The sequence below is a fragment of the Candoia aspera genome, chromosome 7 (assembly GCF_035149785.1).
Source record: "Candoia aspera isolate rCanAsp1 chromosome 7, rCanAsp1.hap2, whole genome shotgun sequence".
NCBI classification, from domain to species: domain Eukaryota; kingdom Metazoa; phylum Chordata; class Lepidosauria; order Squamata; family Boidae; genus Candoia; species Candoia aspera.
The window spans coordinates 61,560,053-61,575,932 of NC_086159.1; the positions used below are offsets into that span (position 1 = coordinate 61,560,053).

Here is a 15,880-nt window from a genome sequence, read left to right on the forward strand (position 1 = left end):
AATATGTAACATACAGGATGAACTGTATTTATGGGTGTGACCCATAAAAATCAATTCGCTCTTGTCTTTAATCCTATGGGGATTTAAAGTGTATATTAAAGAAAGGCAAGAAAGCAAAGAGGTATTCTTGAAAAATGATTAGTTTTCCACTATAAAAACATGACAGTTTTGCTTACTTGTCTTTATGCACTAGGACTAGAGACAGTAGAATTTCAGGGTGTCTAATTCAAACATCAGATATAAAATAAAGAGCAGAACCAGGAAAGTGGCCACAACGTTGGGGGAGTACAACTTCTAGCCAGCACAGCTATAATACATTTTATGTTCTATATTAAGGTGTATAGTTTGTCATAAAACTTTATAAGATAATAATAGGCTTTAAAGTACCACAAGACTCTTTATTCCTTTAGCTGCAAAAGATTAGATGTGCTCCCTCTCTAGAAATTAAACTTATTTTCTAAAAATGTGACCATATGATTTGCAAAAAACAAAAAAAGATACTTAGTCATTCTGGGAGTGTTGTTCAAGAAATTAGTCTCCCTGAAAGCCACTAAAAGTTATTGCTAATGATTCTTTTAAAAAGATATTGTTTGTGTATATATGTTTCAAAAGTGTGGTAATTAATATTAGGATTGTTACTAAGTAGTAAGTCTGGTCTCTCTCTGTAGTTTAGTTCAACTTAGAAACACTTGGTGCAGACAAGAAATTACCTTCTTTCTGATTTGACTGATTGATTCTGAATAAAGAATTGTTCATTTCTTTTCTAATTTAGACTTCAAAGGACTGAAAGGTCTCTAAATTCACTATTGCAACTATAAACAATTCATTAGAGCTTAGATTTTTGTTCCAGAGTTGTGCTGCTGTGAATGATATCATGATAACATTCAGAATATATTATTAATCCACTGAATAATATTGTTACTTGCCTAATCATTAATGGTGTAAACTAAAACTACTTCATGTTTTGTTGCATAGCAGATAATTTAAGTAACAGTATGTTTGCTCTTCTGTTTCAGCCTTCTTTTAAAAAGTTCTAAATTCCTACTATTGTCTAATGTCAGAATACATGAATATGAAATAAGGAAAGAGTTCACAAAGCATTTTTGGCTCAAAGTCCATTTTGTCAGATTCAAGAATTGCAGGGAGGGGTATATTTCTAGAGAGGTGGAAAGAATTCATTAAATCCAAGAAAGTGAGCATATTACTTAAAGGCATATTTTAAAGGCACATTACTTAATTATTTTTAATTATTTTATATTACTTTAATTATTTTATATAATTATATTACTTAAATGCATATATGACTTAAAGTGAGCATATTACTTAAAGGCAATCATCTGCCTATTCTTGAGAAAAGACAATATCTAGCCAGTGTCTCAAATGTGCTCTTCTTAGCAAGCCTAATTAACAATGTCATAGCAAAGGAAGCACGTCTAAGTGACACCTTCTTCCTCAGGTACAAATAAATAGGAAATATTTATTTATTAAAATATTTCAAGCTTGGCCAAAGGCCTTCACAGTTTTAGTGGCATTGATACACAGGTTGAAAAGGAAAATAGTCATTTTCAATACTTTTCAAATCCTCAGCAACTCTGAATAACATTGTAGAAGACCTGGTCAGATGTGTGTAGGACTGAATTGTTCATGTAGACTCTCATTATTGGGGATTATTGAGTTAACCAACTGGCAACCGAAAACATCTTCTACAAAGCTCAGTTTTACCATAAATTCCGATTAATGTCAACATGAACTCCTGGCAGACGTTATTCAGAGCTTTAGAGATGGGCTTTATGTGTGTGTGGATGATGCTCACCTTTATATTTCATGAACTAAGCATTCAGAGGCAGTTATCAAGCACTGAAGCTTCAGTTATAATGCAGGATCCAAGCAGTTGAGTATGAATAGATTGAAAGAAATTCAAACTAGTTGGAATAATAACAGCACTCAGGAGAAACTGGTCTCTCCTACAAAATATTGTTTAGCTTCCTTCTCTGATTGATTTAGGACAGGTAGGCATTAGAGGCGGTCAGAAAAGCTTTTTATCTATTTCACCTGTTCTGCAGGTGGTGTCGTTTTTCTTGTAAGTCCAGCCACTGGTTATAGTCTTTATAGCAATATGTAGTCTATATAGCAATGCCTTCTCTGGGTGTCCAAAGCATATAACAGTGACTCTCAACTATCTGAGATCTACACTCAGTTCTTCTCTTATGAAAACTATAAATAGTCCCAGCAAGGAGATGAATACTTGTTCAGCTCCTATACATTTTGGGATGGGGGGGGGTCTTCCAAAATGCATACTATGTTACTACATCTATTGATTTGCCCCAGGAAACCAAGGTGGCTCCATAGATATGATTTGCGAGGAAATTAAATACAAATTGTGAATGAAACAAGAAATATCTAATCGAAGAAGTTTGGTTACCAAGATCCTGAAGTTAGTGGCCCTGATTTTTCAGACATCTCATATGACTTAGTGCTAGTTGTTCACAAAAGTAGGATGATCACAGGACAAAGCCACTCTCTGGAACAGATGATGCGTGCAAATAACCTTCTGTTAGGGGCCCCACTTTTCAAGTCTGAAGCATGAATAACTGCAATTTGCTAGATATGTTTTGGAGATGTGGAAGTCTTTTGAAGCACTGGTTTGTTTGACTGGGTACACCGACCTTCATATGGGAACAGCCAGGAGCAGCTTACAAAGTAGTTATGAGAGCATGGAAGAAGACAGTGCTATGCTATTAATTCAGAAAGAGTGCTTGGTATGCATATTTGTGCGTTACAAAGTAGGTCTTCTGAAGGATTTGCACAGTGCACGCACAGACACGCAGAGATACACATTCCATAGCATGTCTTTTTGAAGTTTATATCCTCCGCCAGGAGATATGGGAGATTATGTTTTTAAAAGGGATTTAAACCAATGTTTTTCTTTACCCTGGGGGGGGGGGAACCTCCAGAGACATAACACATTATTCTATTTTTATTTCTCTAGACTTTATAAGGAATCTATATGCAGATTGGAGAATGCCCAAAGGTTGTACCTCTCAGTTGCTGCACTTTGACTGAGTTTCATCCTTCCATAAAGGCCCTTAGAATATCTGGTAAGGATGACCTGTAACTTCTAGTTAATAGGTAGCTTCAGAGAAGTTGAAATAATATTATCACAGTATGAATGGCATATTCATTACATAAACCATTAACAGTTTTTGAAAAATACATATAGATGAGTAATTGTGTTCAAAATCCTGTTAAGTGAGAATTAAGAGGGGCAGTGACTACTTCCATGGGTTCAAAAATCTGGCATATGTAGTATGATAGATCATACTTCAAATTTGGGTGTTTTTAATTATTTCTCATAGCAGTTTGTTAGTACTGGGCTATTAATAAATAGTTAATATACCCTGAACAGAGTTTTAATTTGATATTTAGTATGATATTTGTTCTGTGATTCACTGCGTTTTGTTCTGTAATTCAGAGAGTTTGGGCTGTTTTATTTATTTTGTAATAATTAGTTGGTCAAAAACACTGGTAGCAAAAATGTCATATTTTTAAAGAAAAGCTTAAAGACTATTTAGGATATATCAGTAAGCTATTAATCTAATATTGGAGATATAAAGTAAAGATAGAATGTCCTTCAAGTTAAGTTTGAGTTATGGGGACTTCATAGATGTATCCATATTGTATTCTTGGTAACAATTTGAAAAAACGGCTTGCCATTGCTTTCTTACGGCATATATTTACTTCCTAATGTAGCTATAGCCTGTTGGATTTCATTTTGGTCTCCCATCAAAGCACTAATTAAATACAACCTTGTTACACTTTTTTGGAATGATCAATCAAGTGCTGCTCCAGGCTTTTCCAATGGATGTCTTAATTTCCTGTTTCATAAGAGAGGGTGAATGTTGATTTTAAATGGAAAATGGATTTCTTTTATTTAGGGCCCAGATTGCAATTTATAATTAAGGTTAACTTTATCAAACACTTCTCAGACAAAATTATAGTACAGTCTATGCTATAGACTATTTCTGTGGAAATCTGCTTTTCCTGCGTCTGTTTTTCCCACTAAATCGTCTTTTTTACATCTCTATATCAGCTAAGTGGCAGCACCTGGCTGACCTGGGCTGATCTCAAAACCATGCAATAAAAGAAATTACTTTTCCCTTTAAAGTCTGTTATATGGAGATACTGTCATGTTCCAACATATGGTAATTCATCACTTCACACCTAATAAATCTTTATATGCAAAAGCAGTGGGTTGATATAACACTTTCCTTTTCCATGACTCCTGGGAAAACATCAAAAGGTGCATTCGAAGATGCAGAAAAGCCACAGGAAGGATTGATGGTTAAATGCTTTTGAACTACCACGGATATCCAGCTTCAACCCAGCAAATTTCTGATCTTGGATAATTTAAAATCAGTTGTCTCCCAGCTATGTTCAATGGTGATTTCTTTCCCCTCCCCCCAGACCCTGATGATAATTACTATCTGCTTAAGCAAAGGGAAGAATAATTGACCTCTGTATCAGAGCATAATATTTTGCCCAATACAACTGGTGTTGATGCTCATAGCCATTACTTTTTAAATGGAAAATAATTCCCAGATTCAAGCATTTGCTCTAACATGATGGTTAGCTTCTTATATTATAGTATAGGATTACACCCTATTCATTTCAGTAAAGACAATGGATCCTGTATATTGCAAAGGAATAAAAATAAAAACATGCTGCTTGTATTGAAAACTAAGAAACAACTACAGTATGTTCTGCGCTCCTACAAAATTATTGGATTATGTCATTGCTGTTTGACAGTGATTTTCCAACACCCATTTCCCCACAGAATTAATCACATTTAAATAACCTAATCACAGTTCAGGAGTGTTGGCAAAGCACTTAAAATTTTCAATCAGTTACTGACAATTCAGTTTATACAGTTGTGGAATGATGGCTCGGTACTTCATAAACCATATTTTTAATCATATTCTAGTATTTGCCTGTCTTATATACCAGTGAATTAAGGTATCTCTTAGAACAGAAGGGTAGCAACTAGCTGCACTTGGTTGATTTCCCCGCTACTCCCTGCTGGGTGAGCAGCAGGAAGTATCAGAGTTATTGGGTAGACTGGCAAGTCACTGTCAGGAAGAGGACAGTGGCAAACAATTTGTTTATTACTATCAAGAATACTGCATGGATATGTTCATGCAGCTATCAAGAGTCCTGCTCAACTCATAGGAGTCTTTACCTACCAAGTGGAATATCATAAAACACAGAGTTCTCTTCATAAGGCATAAGGCATAAGGAGATGATGTTAACCTTCCTGGGAATATAATAATAATATTTAATAAGAAGAAAGTGTTTGTAGATCTGACTGATTAGTTCCATAAAATGCATGTTTGCTGTTGCTTTTGTGCTAATATAACTCTTACATGGGATAGTTGTGCAGGACTATAGATGGAGATACATATCCAAATGCAGTGCAGATGAAGAAAGCCATGGGTTGAGTAAGCATCTGGAGGACTATTTTATTTACACTATTAGTTCCTAGTCTATAAAGTGTTCTATATGCCCCCTGGGTCTGTAAAATAATTCCATGTGCAGAGATTCTTCTGCATAGCCAAATATGTCTGTGTATGTAATGGTTGCCTATTCTGACATACTCAGCCTCACAAGTGGGTTCTTAATGAAAACTGATTTATTGAAAGAATAGTGTGCAAATACAAAGAAAGCTGAGAATGAGCAAAAGCGCGCCAAATACAAACTAAAAACCCTCGCCTCAAACCCGGTTCCGCCCTCGCTCCCGCTTAGCAACCACCCCCTCCCACGTGTTAGCAACGGTTGCCCACATCGGCCTGAGAAAGTAACCTTGAAGACATTCCATAACCCAAACATACATTCCACAGTTACAGTAAGGAGATTACAGCCTGGCACGGCTGGAAATCCCCACTCTGCAAACACGTATCAGGAAAGTGACATGCGAAACGTTACGATGTATTCATAACATTGGAACGATGAACATGACAGTGTACATGCACACACACACGCACGGACACACATACTGTATTGGGAGTATATGGACCCTATTTTCATAATTTAATTAAAATATTTCTGGGCTATCTTTAAAAATAGAAGATAAGCCATCTTATCATCTTATCTTATCTTATCTTATCTTACCTTACCTTACCTTATCTGTAAGGCAATATTGTTGTAAGATAAGCCTTACAACAATATTGCCTTACAAAAATATTGTTGCCTGCCATTAGGTGAGAGTATAATGTCCCTTTAGCAGCCTTCCAAACCTGGTTTTCTCTCCTCAGCTCCTTCACTATTGCCATTGGCTGGAGGTGATGGTGTTATACCAGCTAAAGAGTACTGCACAACAAACATAGAATATTTACTTTGAACTACCAAGGAAGAGCAATTAAAAATACACACATTTGGTGTTATATTTGACCTTTTCCATAATTTTATAAACAAGATTGGTTGGTTGGTTGGGTTGGTAGATTTTCTCCAGAACAATTATCCTCTTTTCTTTTCTTCCACCTTTCCCAACATTATAGACTTTTTCAGAGACCTGGGTCTTTGCATAATGTGTCCAAAGTAGAATAATTTGAGTCCAGTCATTCTTGCCTCAAGTGAGAACTCTGGGTTGATTTGTTAAATGATCTATTTGTTTGTTTTCCATGGTACTCTCAAGAGTCTTCTCCAATATCAAAGTTCAGAAACATCAATATCCTTTCTATCCTGCTTCTTCAAACAATAGAAGGTTACTAAAAGAACCGTACAATAATAAAACAGTCAAGATTGCTAAAATCTATAGACCCTAACAGTTAAATCCTCCTACATATGCAAAAGAGAAGTCAAAGCAGGGATAAAGCAGAATGACAAGACATTCCCCCTTGAAAACCCCCTTCAAGAATAAATGGAGAAGAAATTAAATTTTCAGAGCTTTCCTAAATGTTGGCAGAGGCCTGACAGACTGCCTTCCTGAGCATCTTCAGAAGCTGATTCACAGAAATTGCATTACAGTACCCCAGACAGATATAATTAAGGCAAGATATGTCTTTTCCAGAGAGGACCACTGATTATATACCAAATTGGAATTAAGAAATGAATAAGAAATTTTAAAAAAAAAACATTCCTGGCTACTACAGCTACCTGAGCTTTCCTGGTTATTTTAGAGTCCAGAAGGACTCTCAGCCTCTACAGTTCTTGCCAGCTGCTCAGACCAAGATGGGCAGTGAACTATACAGCAAACAAGAGTCCTCAGTCTTCCAAGTGCTCATTTCCATTTCCTCAGATTGATAGTTTGTAGAACGTCCATAACAATATGACTAGATTTGTACTCAATCCATCTATCTCTGATTCTTCTCTGAAAGAATAAAGCCAAGTGCCAACAACCATAACATTGGGTAAGCCATTCTAAATCAGGCTTTTCCTGTTACACATTTGAATCCTTAAGATGAGCTTTTAGATCTAAGCCGCAGAATACATACATTCCATTTACTGTACAAAACATTTTCAGATCAGCGGAAAAAGTATCAGGTTTGATTTCTAGCAAGTGTTTGCATTTGAGTTTTGAGATAGAAGATATTGAAACAGAATAGTATTCGCATTTAAACTTGGAAGCAAGAGCTACAGCTGTGGCTTATAATTGTGTTTGGCCACACTTGACTTAGGTTATACGAGCATCACAAATTATTTTAGGCAAGAACTTTTGTTGCTTCCACAAAGGTTCTATGATCAAGTTGAAATTTTCTGATGTGTCATGGAGATAATTAACGATTTCAGACAAATTGCTGCCAATTCCCTACTGGACGCTTGAATTCTAAGTTACTGTCTTAAGGTTCAAAAGAGAAACCATGAAAACTATTATGGTGTTTCTAGTTGCACAGAGAGGCTTACTAAAATAGATAATGCATCATGCAGATTTAAAAAAGCAGTAAACAAACAGAATGTGACTTGCCTTGGCTGTTTATGCATGTATGACATTATTTCTCTGTGTAACGGGCATATCAGGGAAGGTTGAAGCACCAGATGAGCTGCTCTGTTGTTTGGCAGGTTTTTAAAGACAAGAAAACTATGGAGGAATATCTATTATTGAGTATATTTGAAAAGTTTAAAGCATTTGGAAGAGTAATTCTCATAAATTTAATGCAACAGACACTTTAATTAATGCGACATGAGTGGTTAAATATGGACATCAATTCATTTGTATTCCACTGATAGCTAGATTTGGAATAAATGACCCCTCCAAAAAAAAAAATCCAAATGCCATTGTTTTGATTCTGTTCTCGTTAAAATAGTGGTTAACAGCACTCTCTAAAGCCCAGATATCTGGACCCTTCTAATACTCTGATACCACATTTTCCCCCTTTCTATTGTTTGAGCTCATGAGTGAACAGTATTCTATAAAATACTTTCTGGCTATTGAACTTGTTAATGAAAACATATAATCATGCTGTTGGATCTTAACATTGGTTCAGTCATAAAAAGAAAAGGGCCTGTTATTTTGTCTTTTAAGAACAACTGTCTTATCTTAGAAGCCATTCTAAAGTTACAATGTATTGTAAATGAAACTGGTTCACTTAATATGCAACCTTTTTTCCAAAAGTTGAAAATGAACCTTTGTATAAGGTGCCTGCAATATGATGGAGCCATCTAAAATAGTTTGCATGCAAATTGTATTTTACCTTCCTTAATAACAACCATTTTCTTCTTCTGTAATAGAAGAGACACCTGCAAAGTGCTATCCTTCTTGTATCCTGCTTTGAAATATTGGTTTTTTTCAAAGTATTTTCTGCTTCTTCAATGTATTTTACTCTATAATTGAACACTGCTCTTTATAGTAAAGATTTATTGGTAATAATTTGAAGAATTTGCTTTCCATAAGAAGGATTTAACTTAAACTGAACTGCTAGTAAGTAACCACAGCTCCTGGAGAGTGTGAATGGGTGGAGGAAGGGTACAGGTTTCTCAAAACAGAATGCTTTGCAATTCAATTAATCCCAACAGATGTACAGGGAAAATGAGGGGCCTTGATGGTTTTTGGAGGATGAAAAAAGAATGCACACAGCTTGAGATTGAAACTGAAAAGAACTGCATAACTAATAAGGTTCTGTGTCAAAGACCCTTTATACCTCACAGTTCTGTGAGATTTCTGAGAGCCACCCTGAACTGGCACTGCTGTGGGATGGAGATTTTTAATATGGATGGAGAAGAAATATTGGGTTTAGAGCATCAGGGAGAGGAATAAAGAAGCGTGGATTCCACTAGAAGTCCTTAATATATGTCTTTTGACAAATCTCATAGATCCATTTCTAGTATTTCATCTTAAACAATATGAGTTGTCGTCTTGAGACCTTCATTTCTTGAACACAGGGGTATGCTTTATTATACTCTGTGAGGTCCTTCTTCACAGGGGCTCAGATGCAGGAGTAACTAAATAATCAGTACAGTGCCATACCTAGCTGAGCTTGGAAACAAGAAACCAGGTGCAGATCTTAATTTTAATGTGACACTCATAAGGTGGTTTTGGCAAACTTGCTGTCTTTATCTATATACACAATTCGTCTTACAGTGAGAAAAAAAATAGAAAATCAGGGATGTGCTGAATGTATGCATCCATATCCCATATTCATCATAACTGGAGTAAGCAGGATACATTCACAATACAGTACATGTTAATGTTTCTTTGTCTGAGATTTTGAACTCATTTTATTTATTAGAATTTATTGGTAGGCACTGATTAATTTGCAAATAGTGATTGTGGTACAGTGGCTGACAGTTCAAAGCTCATCTAAGCAGATGAATTGTTCTTACATGTAATAGAGGGGGCAATACTTTATCTGGGCAATATTTATTTGAATCCATGAAACAGAAAACTGAAAAGCTTTCTGAATTACCTCCTGCAGTAAAGGCAGCAGCTACAATAAACTTCTTTTACCTGAAATGAGAATTGCAAGGGCTAGAAGGAGGATTTTGTATATTGTTTCACGGCTGTGGAATTATCTTCCTCTTGAGGTGCGTGAAAAATTTAAGTATCAGTTTTTCTTGCACCTCAAGAGAAAGATCACTCCAGTGAGTAAAGTCACTGAACGAGAAAAGCCACAGATAGCTTATACATGAAATTAATCACACGCACACACACACAGATAGATAGATAGATAAAAATTTGCAGCAGATAGGCAAGGAATACAGCTAAATGTAATGTGTATGTGTATACACACATCCACCAGCGATTGGAGAAACTGAAATAACATTTTTCATGAATGAATCTTGGAAATAACACAAATTAGGATATTAGCAACAAGATACCCCCAGTAAAACGGTATCACTTGTGGCTCCCAGAAAGTGTGCTTCTCATTTGTGGTGCCTACCCTCTGGAGCAGTCTTCCTTTTGAGATACAGATAGCCCAACCCTGCCTTATTTATGATTACTGAACTTTTACTCAGCCTTTGAGGGGGTGGGGTACTGGAATGTTTTGATTTTGTTTGCCACCGAGAATTTCTCTGGATAGATGGGCTTTGTGTGTGTGTGTGTGTGTCTTTCTGTCTTCAAGTCAATGTTGACTTCTGGCAACTGCCTGGACAAATCCTTGCAGTTTCCTTGGCAGGATTTCAGAAGAGGCTTGCCACTGCCTCCTTCCTAGGGCTGAGAGAAAGTGACTGGCCCAAGGTCACCCAGCTTGACTTCATGCCTAAGGAGGGGCTAGAACTCACAATCTCCCAGTTTCTAGCCTGATGCCTTGACCACTACACCAAACTGGCTCTCTAGCCATATACATTAGATAAATAAATAAAATGTGAAGCTTGCTACATTCTCACAGGAATAGTATAAAAATTAAAGAAAGGAAGATATGTAATGAAAAGCGTGTTTGTGTATTTCAAGGAAAAATTATCATTAGCAAAGATTAAGTCCATGATCCAATATAGGATCCAACAAATTTCTGAACCTAGTGGGTTCAGATCTTACTTGAGCTTTCCCTGATTTTTCCAAAATGCTCTACATTGTGTCACTAGCAGCTTGAAACTGTACCATAAAAGAGACAGGTCAGTATAACCAGTTGTAATGCTCACCAAGCATTTACAGCCTTAAGATTACAGGGTTGACCAAGGCTGTAGTGAGGATGGATATCAGCAAAACTCTGTTGAACAAAGAGTCTGCCCTTGTGGTCATTCTCAGATTGAAGATTTACCACATTGTCTTTTATATTGCCCATACTATTTATCAGGTCTGAGAGAAATAAATTGAAAAAAGGTGGACCATTCTCAGCTAAGTTCAGATGAAGAAAAAAGATGCTTTCTTTTATCTGATTTTAATAAAGCCATATCAGAGAATATAACTTTATTTGCAGAAAAGAGCTAACTCATGTGCAGCCAGTGTTGAATTAAGTAGTCTTTTTATTTTTTAAAAACTTTTTGTAATGTTAATGGATATAATAGCCGGTGGCTATACACATTTAATAAACAAAGTTGAACAACTTTCCATTTCTTTTGGCTTCTCACTGAGTTTATGCCTCTTCCTTCCCCTACTATAACCAATCTCTCAACATTTTCTTTCTTCTGTTTTTAATGTGGCACAGCTGGCTATGTGTCATGTGCCAGTCTTGCATGTCCGTTAAATTAGTGTTCCCTAATAGCAGATGGAGTTTGGGTTGCTTCTACATGATCTTTACTGTATGCTGTTGCTCGTGAGTTCACTAATCAAGCTTATTGATTATTAATTAGAGCTCAATTTAAAAATAGCTGGGTTTCAAGTAATTATTGAGATAAGAAGGTATTGGAACATATAACAAGCTTCCAAAAAATAGAATAACCGGTGAAAGGTGAAGAGATCTGCAAGACCAGGATTGATAATGTGTTATTTTTAATTAAATTCATTTTAATCAAAGCGTATCACTGGGCTTTAATGTGCAATGTTTCTTTACCCCCTTCCAAGTCAAGAATGTGGCTTTAAGAAGTTTCATTTAGTTAAACTCATTATGGATTCAAAATTAATGTCAGTATAAGGATCATTATTCAGCAAAGGATCCTTACCTTGTCGTGGTGCTGGAGCTTGAGCACCTCAATGATGCCATGAGTTAAACCGTGAAGGGCCACCCAAGACGGGAAGGTCATGACAGAGAGGTCAGACTAAATGCGATCCCTGGGGAAAGTAATGGCAACCCACCCCAGGGATCTTGCCATGAAAACTAAATGGATCAGTACAACCAGAGATATGTCGGTATACCATCGGAAGATGAGACCCCCAGGTTGGAAGTTGGTCAAAATGCTACTGGGGAGGAACAGAGGATGAGTACAACTAGCCCCAGACATGATGACGCAGCTAGCTCAAAGCCGAAAGGACAGCTAGCAGCTGACGGTGCTGGTGGTGAACAGCGAATCTGATGTTCTAAGGATCAACACACCATTGGAACCTGGAATGTAAGATCTATGAGCCAGGGAAAACTGGATGTGGTTATTGGTGAGATGTCAAGATTAAAGATAGACATTTTGGGCATCAGTGAACTGAAATGGACTGGAATGGGCCACTTCACATCAAATGACCACCAGATCTACTACTGTGGACAAGAGGACCACAGAAGAAATGGAGTAGCCTTCATAATTAATAGTAAAGTGGCTAAAGCAGTGCTTGGATACAACCCAAAAAATGATAGAATGATCTCAATTCGAATTCAGGGCAAGATATCTAACGTCACAGTGATCCAAATATACACCCCAACCACAGATTCTGAAGAAGCTGAAGTAGAGCAGTTCTATGAGGATCTGCAGCACCTACAGGACAACACGCCTAAAAGAGATGTTATTTTCATCACAGGAGACTGGAATGCTAAGGTGGGCAGTCAAATGACACCTGGAATTACAGGTAAGCATGGCCTGGGAGAACAAAATGAAGCAGGACATAGGCTGATAGACTTTTGCCAAGACAACTCACTCTGCATAACACTCTCTTCCAACAGCCTAAGAGACGGCTTTATACATGGACTTCACCAGATGGACAACACCGAAATCAGATTGACTACATCGTTTGCAGCCAAAGGTGGTGGACATCTATACAGTCGGTAAAAACAAGACCTGGAGCTGACTGTAGTTCAGATCACAAACTTCTTATTGCACAATTTAGGATCAGACTAAAGACATTAGGGAAGACCCACAGATCAGCTAGATATGAGCTCACTAATATTCCTAAGGAATATGCAGTGGAGGTGAAGAATCGATTTAAGGGACTGGACTTAGTAGATAGGGTCCCGGAAGAACTGTGGACAGAAGTTTGCAACATTGTTCAGGAGGCGGCAACAAAATATATCCCAAAGAAAGAGAAAACCAAGAAGGCAAAATGGCTGTCTGCTGAGACACTAGAAGTAGTCCAAGAAAGAAGGAAAGCAAAAGGCAACAGTGATAGGGGGAGATATTCCCAATTAAATGTAAAATTCCAGAGGTTAGCCAGAAGAGATAAGGAATTATTTTTAAACAAGCAATGCACGGAAGTGGAAGAAGACAATAGAATAGGAAGGAGAAGAGACCTCTTCCAGAAAATTAGAAACATTGGAGGTAAATTCCAGGCAAAAATGGGCATGATCAAAAACAAAGATGGCAAGGACCTAACAGAAGAAGAAGAGATCAAGAAAAGGTGGCAAGAATATACGGAAGACCTGTATAGGAAGGATAACAATATCGGGGATAGCTTTGATGGTGTGGTCAGTGAGCTAGAGCCAGACATCCTGAAGAGTGAGGTTGAATGGGCCTTAAGAAGCATTGCTAATAACAAGGCAGCAGGAGACGATGGCATCCCAGCTGAACTGTTCAAAATCTTGCGAGATGATGCTGTCAAGGTAATGCATGCTATATGCCAGCAAATTTGAAAAACATGAGAATGGCCATCAGATTGGCCATCAGAAAATCAACTTATATCCCCATACCACAAAAGGGAAACACTAAAGAATGTTCAAACTATCGAACAGTGGCACTCATCTCACATGCCAGTAAGGTAATGCTCAAGATCCTGCAAGGTCGACTTGAGCAATTCATGGAGCAAGAATTGCCAGATGTACAAACTGCGTTTAGAAAAGGCAGAGGAACTAGGGACCAAATTGCCAATATCTGGTGGATAATGGAAAAAGCCAGGGAGTTTCCGAAAAAACATCTATTTCTGTTTTATTGACTATTCTAAAGCCTTTGACTGTGTGGACCATAACAAACTGTGGCAAGTTCTTAGTGGTATGGGGATACCAAGTCATCTCGTCTGCCTCCTGAAGAATCTGTATAACGACCAAGTAGCAACAGTAAGAACAGACCATGGAACAACGGACTGGTTTAAGATTGGGAAAGGAGTATGGCAGGGCTGTATACTCTCACCCTACCTATTCAACTTGTATGCAGAACACATCATGCGACATGCTGGGCTTGAGGAATCCAAGGCTGGAGTTAAAATCGCTGGAAGAAACATGAACAATCTCAGATATGCAGATGATACCACTTTGATGGCTGAAAGCAAAGAGGAACTGAGGAGCCTTATGATGAAGGTGAAAGAAGAAAGTGCAAAAGCTGGCTTGCAGCTAAACCTAAAAAAAACCAAGGTTATGGCAACCAGCTTGATTGAGAACTGGCAAATAGAGGGAGAAAATGTAGAAGCAGTGAAAGACTTTGTATTTCTAGGTGCGAAGATTACTGCAGATGCTGACTGCAGTCAGGAAATCAGAAGACGCTTAATCCTTGGGAGAAGAGCAATGACAAATCTCGGTAAAATAGTTAAGAGCAGAGAGATCACACTGACAACAAAGATCCGCATAGTTAAAGCAATGGTGTTCCCCGTAGTAACATACGGCTGCGCGAGCTGGACCGTAGGGAAGGCTGAGAGAAGGAAGATAGATGCTTTGGAACTGTGGTGTTGGAGGAAAATTCTGAGAGTGCCTTGGACTGCAAGAAGATCAAACCAGTCCATCCTCCAGGAAATAAAGCCAGACTGCTCATTTGAGGGAATGATATTAAAGGCAAAACTGAAATACTTTGGCCACATAATGAGAAGACAGGACACCCTGGAGAAGATGCTGATACTAGGGAGAGTGGAAGGCAAAAGGAAGAGGGGCTGACCAAGGGCAAGGTGGATGGATGATATTCTAGAGGTGACGGACTCATCCCTGGAGGAGCTGGGGGTGTTGACAACCAACAGGAAGCTCTGGCGTGGGCTGGTCCATGAAGTCACGAAGCGTCGGAAGCGACTAAACGAATAAACAACAACATAAGTAATGGGTGTGACTCTAAAGAGTAGTAGTCAACTAGGAACTCACTCAGTAAACTTCCTGGATGTTCTTGTAAACCTGAACATCAGTGCAAAAACAAGGGTGTTGCCTTTTAAGCTATATACATGACTTCCAGGCATACCACTTTCAACATGTGTTCTTATATTCATGGTTCACTATTAGTATGTGTGAAATTCAGATATACCATATACATTCAAGTAACTCAGATGGGCTGGGCAGAAATGATAGAAATCAAAATGGACTAGGCTACAGAGAAGGCATGTACTGGATTGCATAAACTCGTGTTCTAGTTAAAGGGGTCATTTGATCTCAGCAGTATTTAGATTTTTTCTGTGACTAAAATTTAAATGCCAAACTATGTATATGTGAACCTCAGAAACTGAAGCAAAAAAATACAAGATGGTACAGTGCATGTTTGTATGTCCCTTTATCCTATGGCCATTTTCTCTGCATTACTTTGTCACATGGGACACTCATGTTGGTAAAGACATTGAGAGAAAAGCAGCTGGGGAGAGAAATTGCAGGAACATATGATATAGGATGGGCAAAAAAAAAAATCAATTCCTCTCACTGAGTGGTGCCTTGTTTTAATCTACTTGGATGGTCAGGGAAGATTCATGCTTAAA

The 15,880-nt window shown here is 37.7% G+C and overlaps 1 protein-coding gene across 2 annotated transcripts in view; it reads left to right on the forward strand.

The window, feature by feature from the left end:
• The window catches only part of PLXNB2 (plexin B2), a 329,693-nt gene that overhangs the window by 202,576 nt on the left and 111,237 nt on the right, over positions 1-15,880 (forward strand). The window contains exon 1 of one of the 2 annotated variants that reach the window (XM_063309589.1): positions 3,033-3,098. The exons of the other annotated variant lie outside the window; for it this stretch is intronic. The gene's annotated coding sequence lies outside the window, so the exon portion shown is untranslated. Of the gene's footprint in view, positions 1-3,032; positions 3,099-15,880 lie in introns of those variants that run through there. 2 annotated transcript variants of the gene reach the window in all.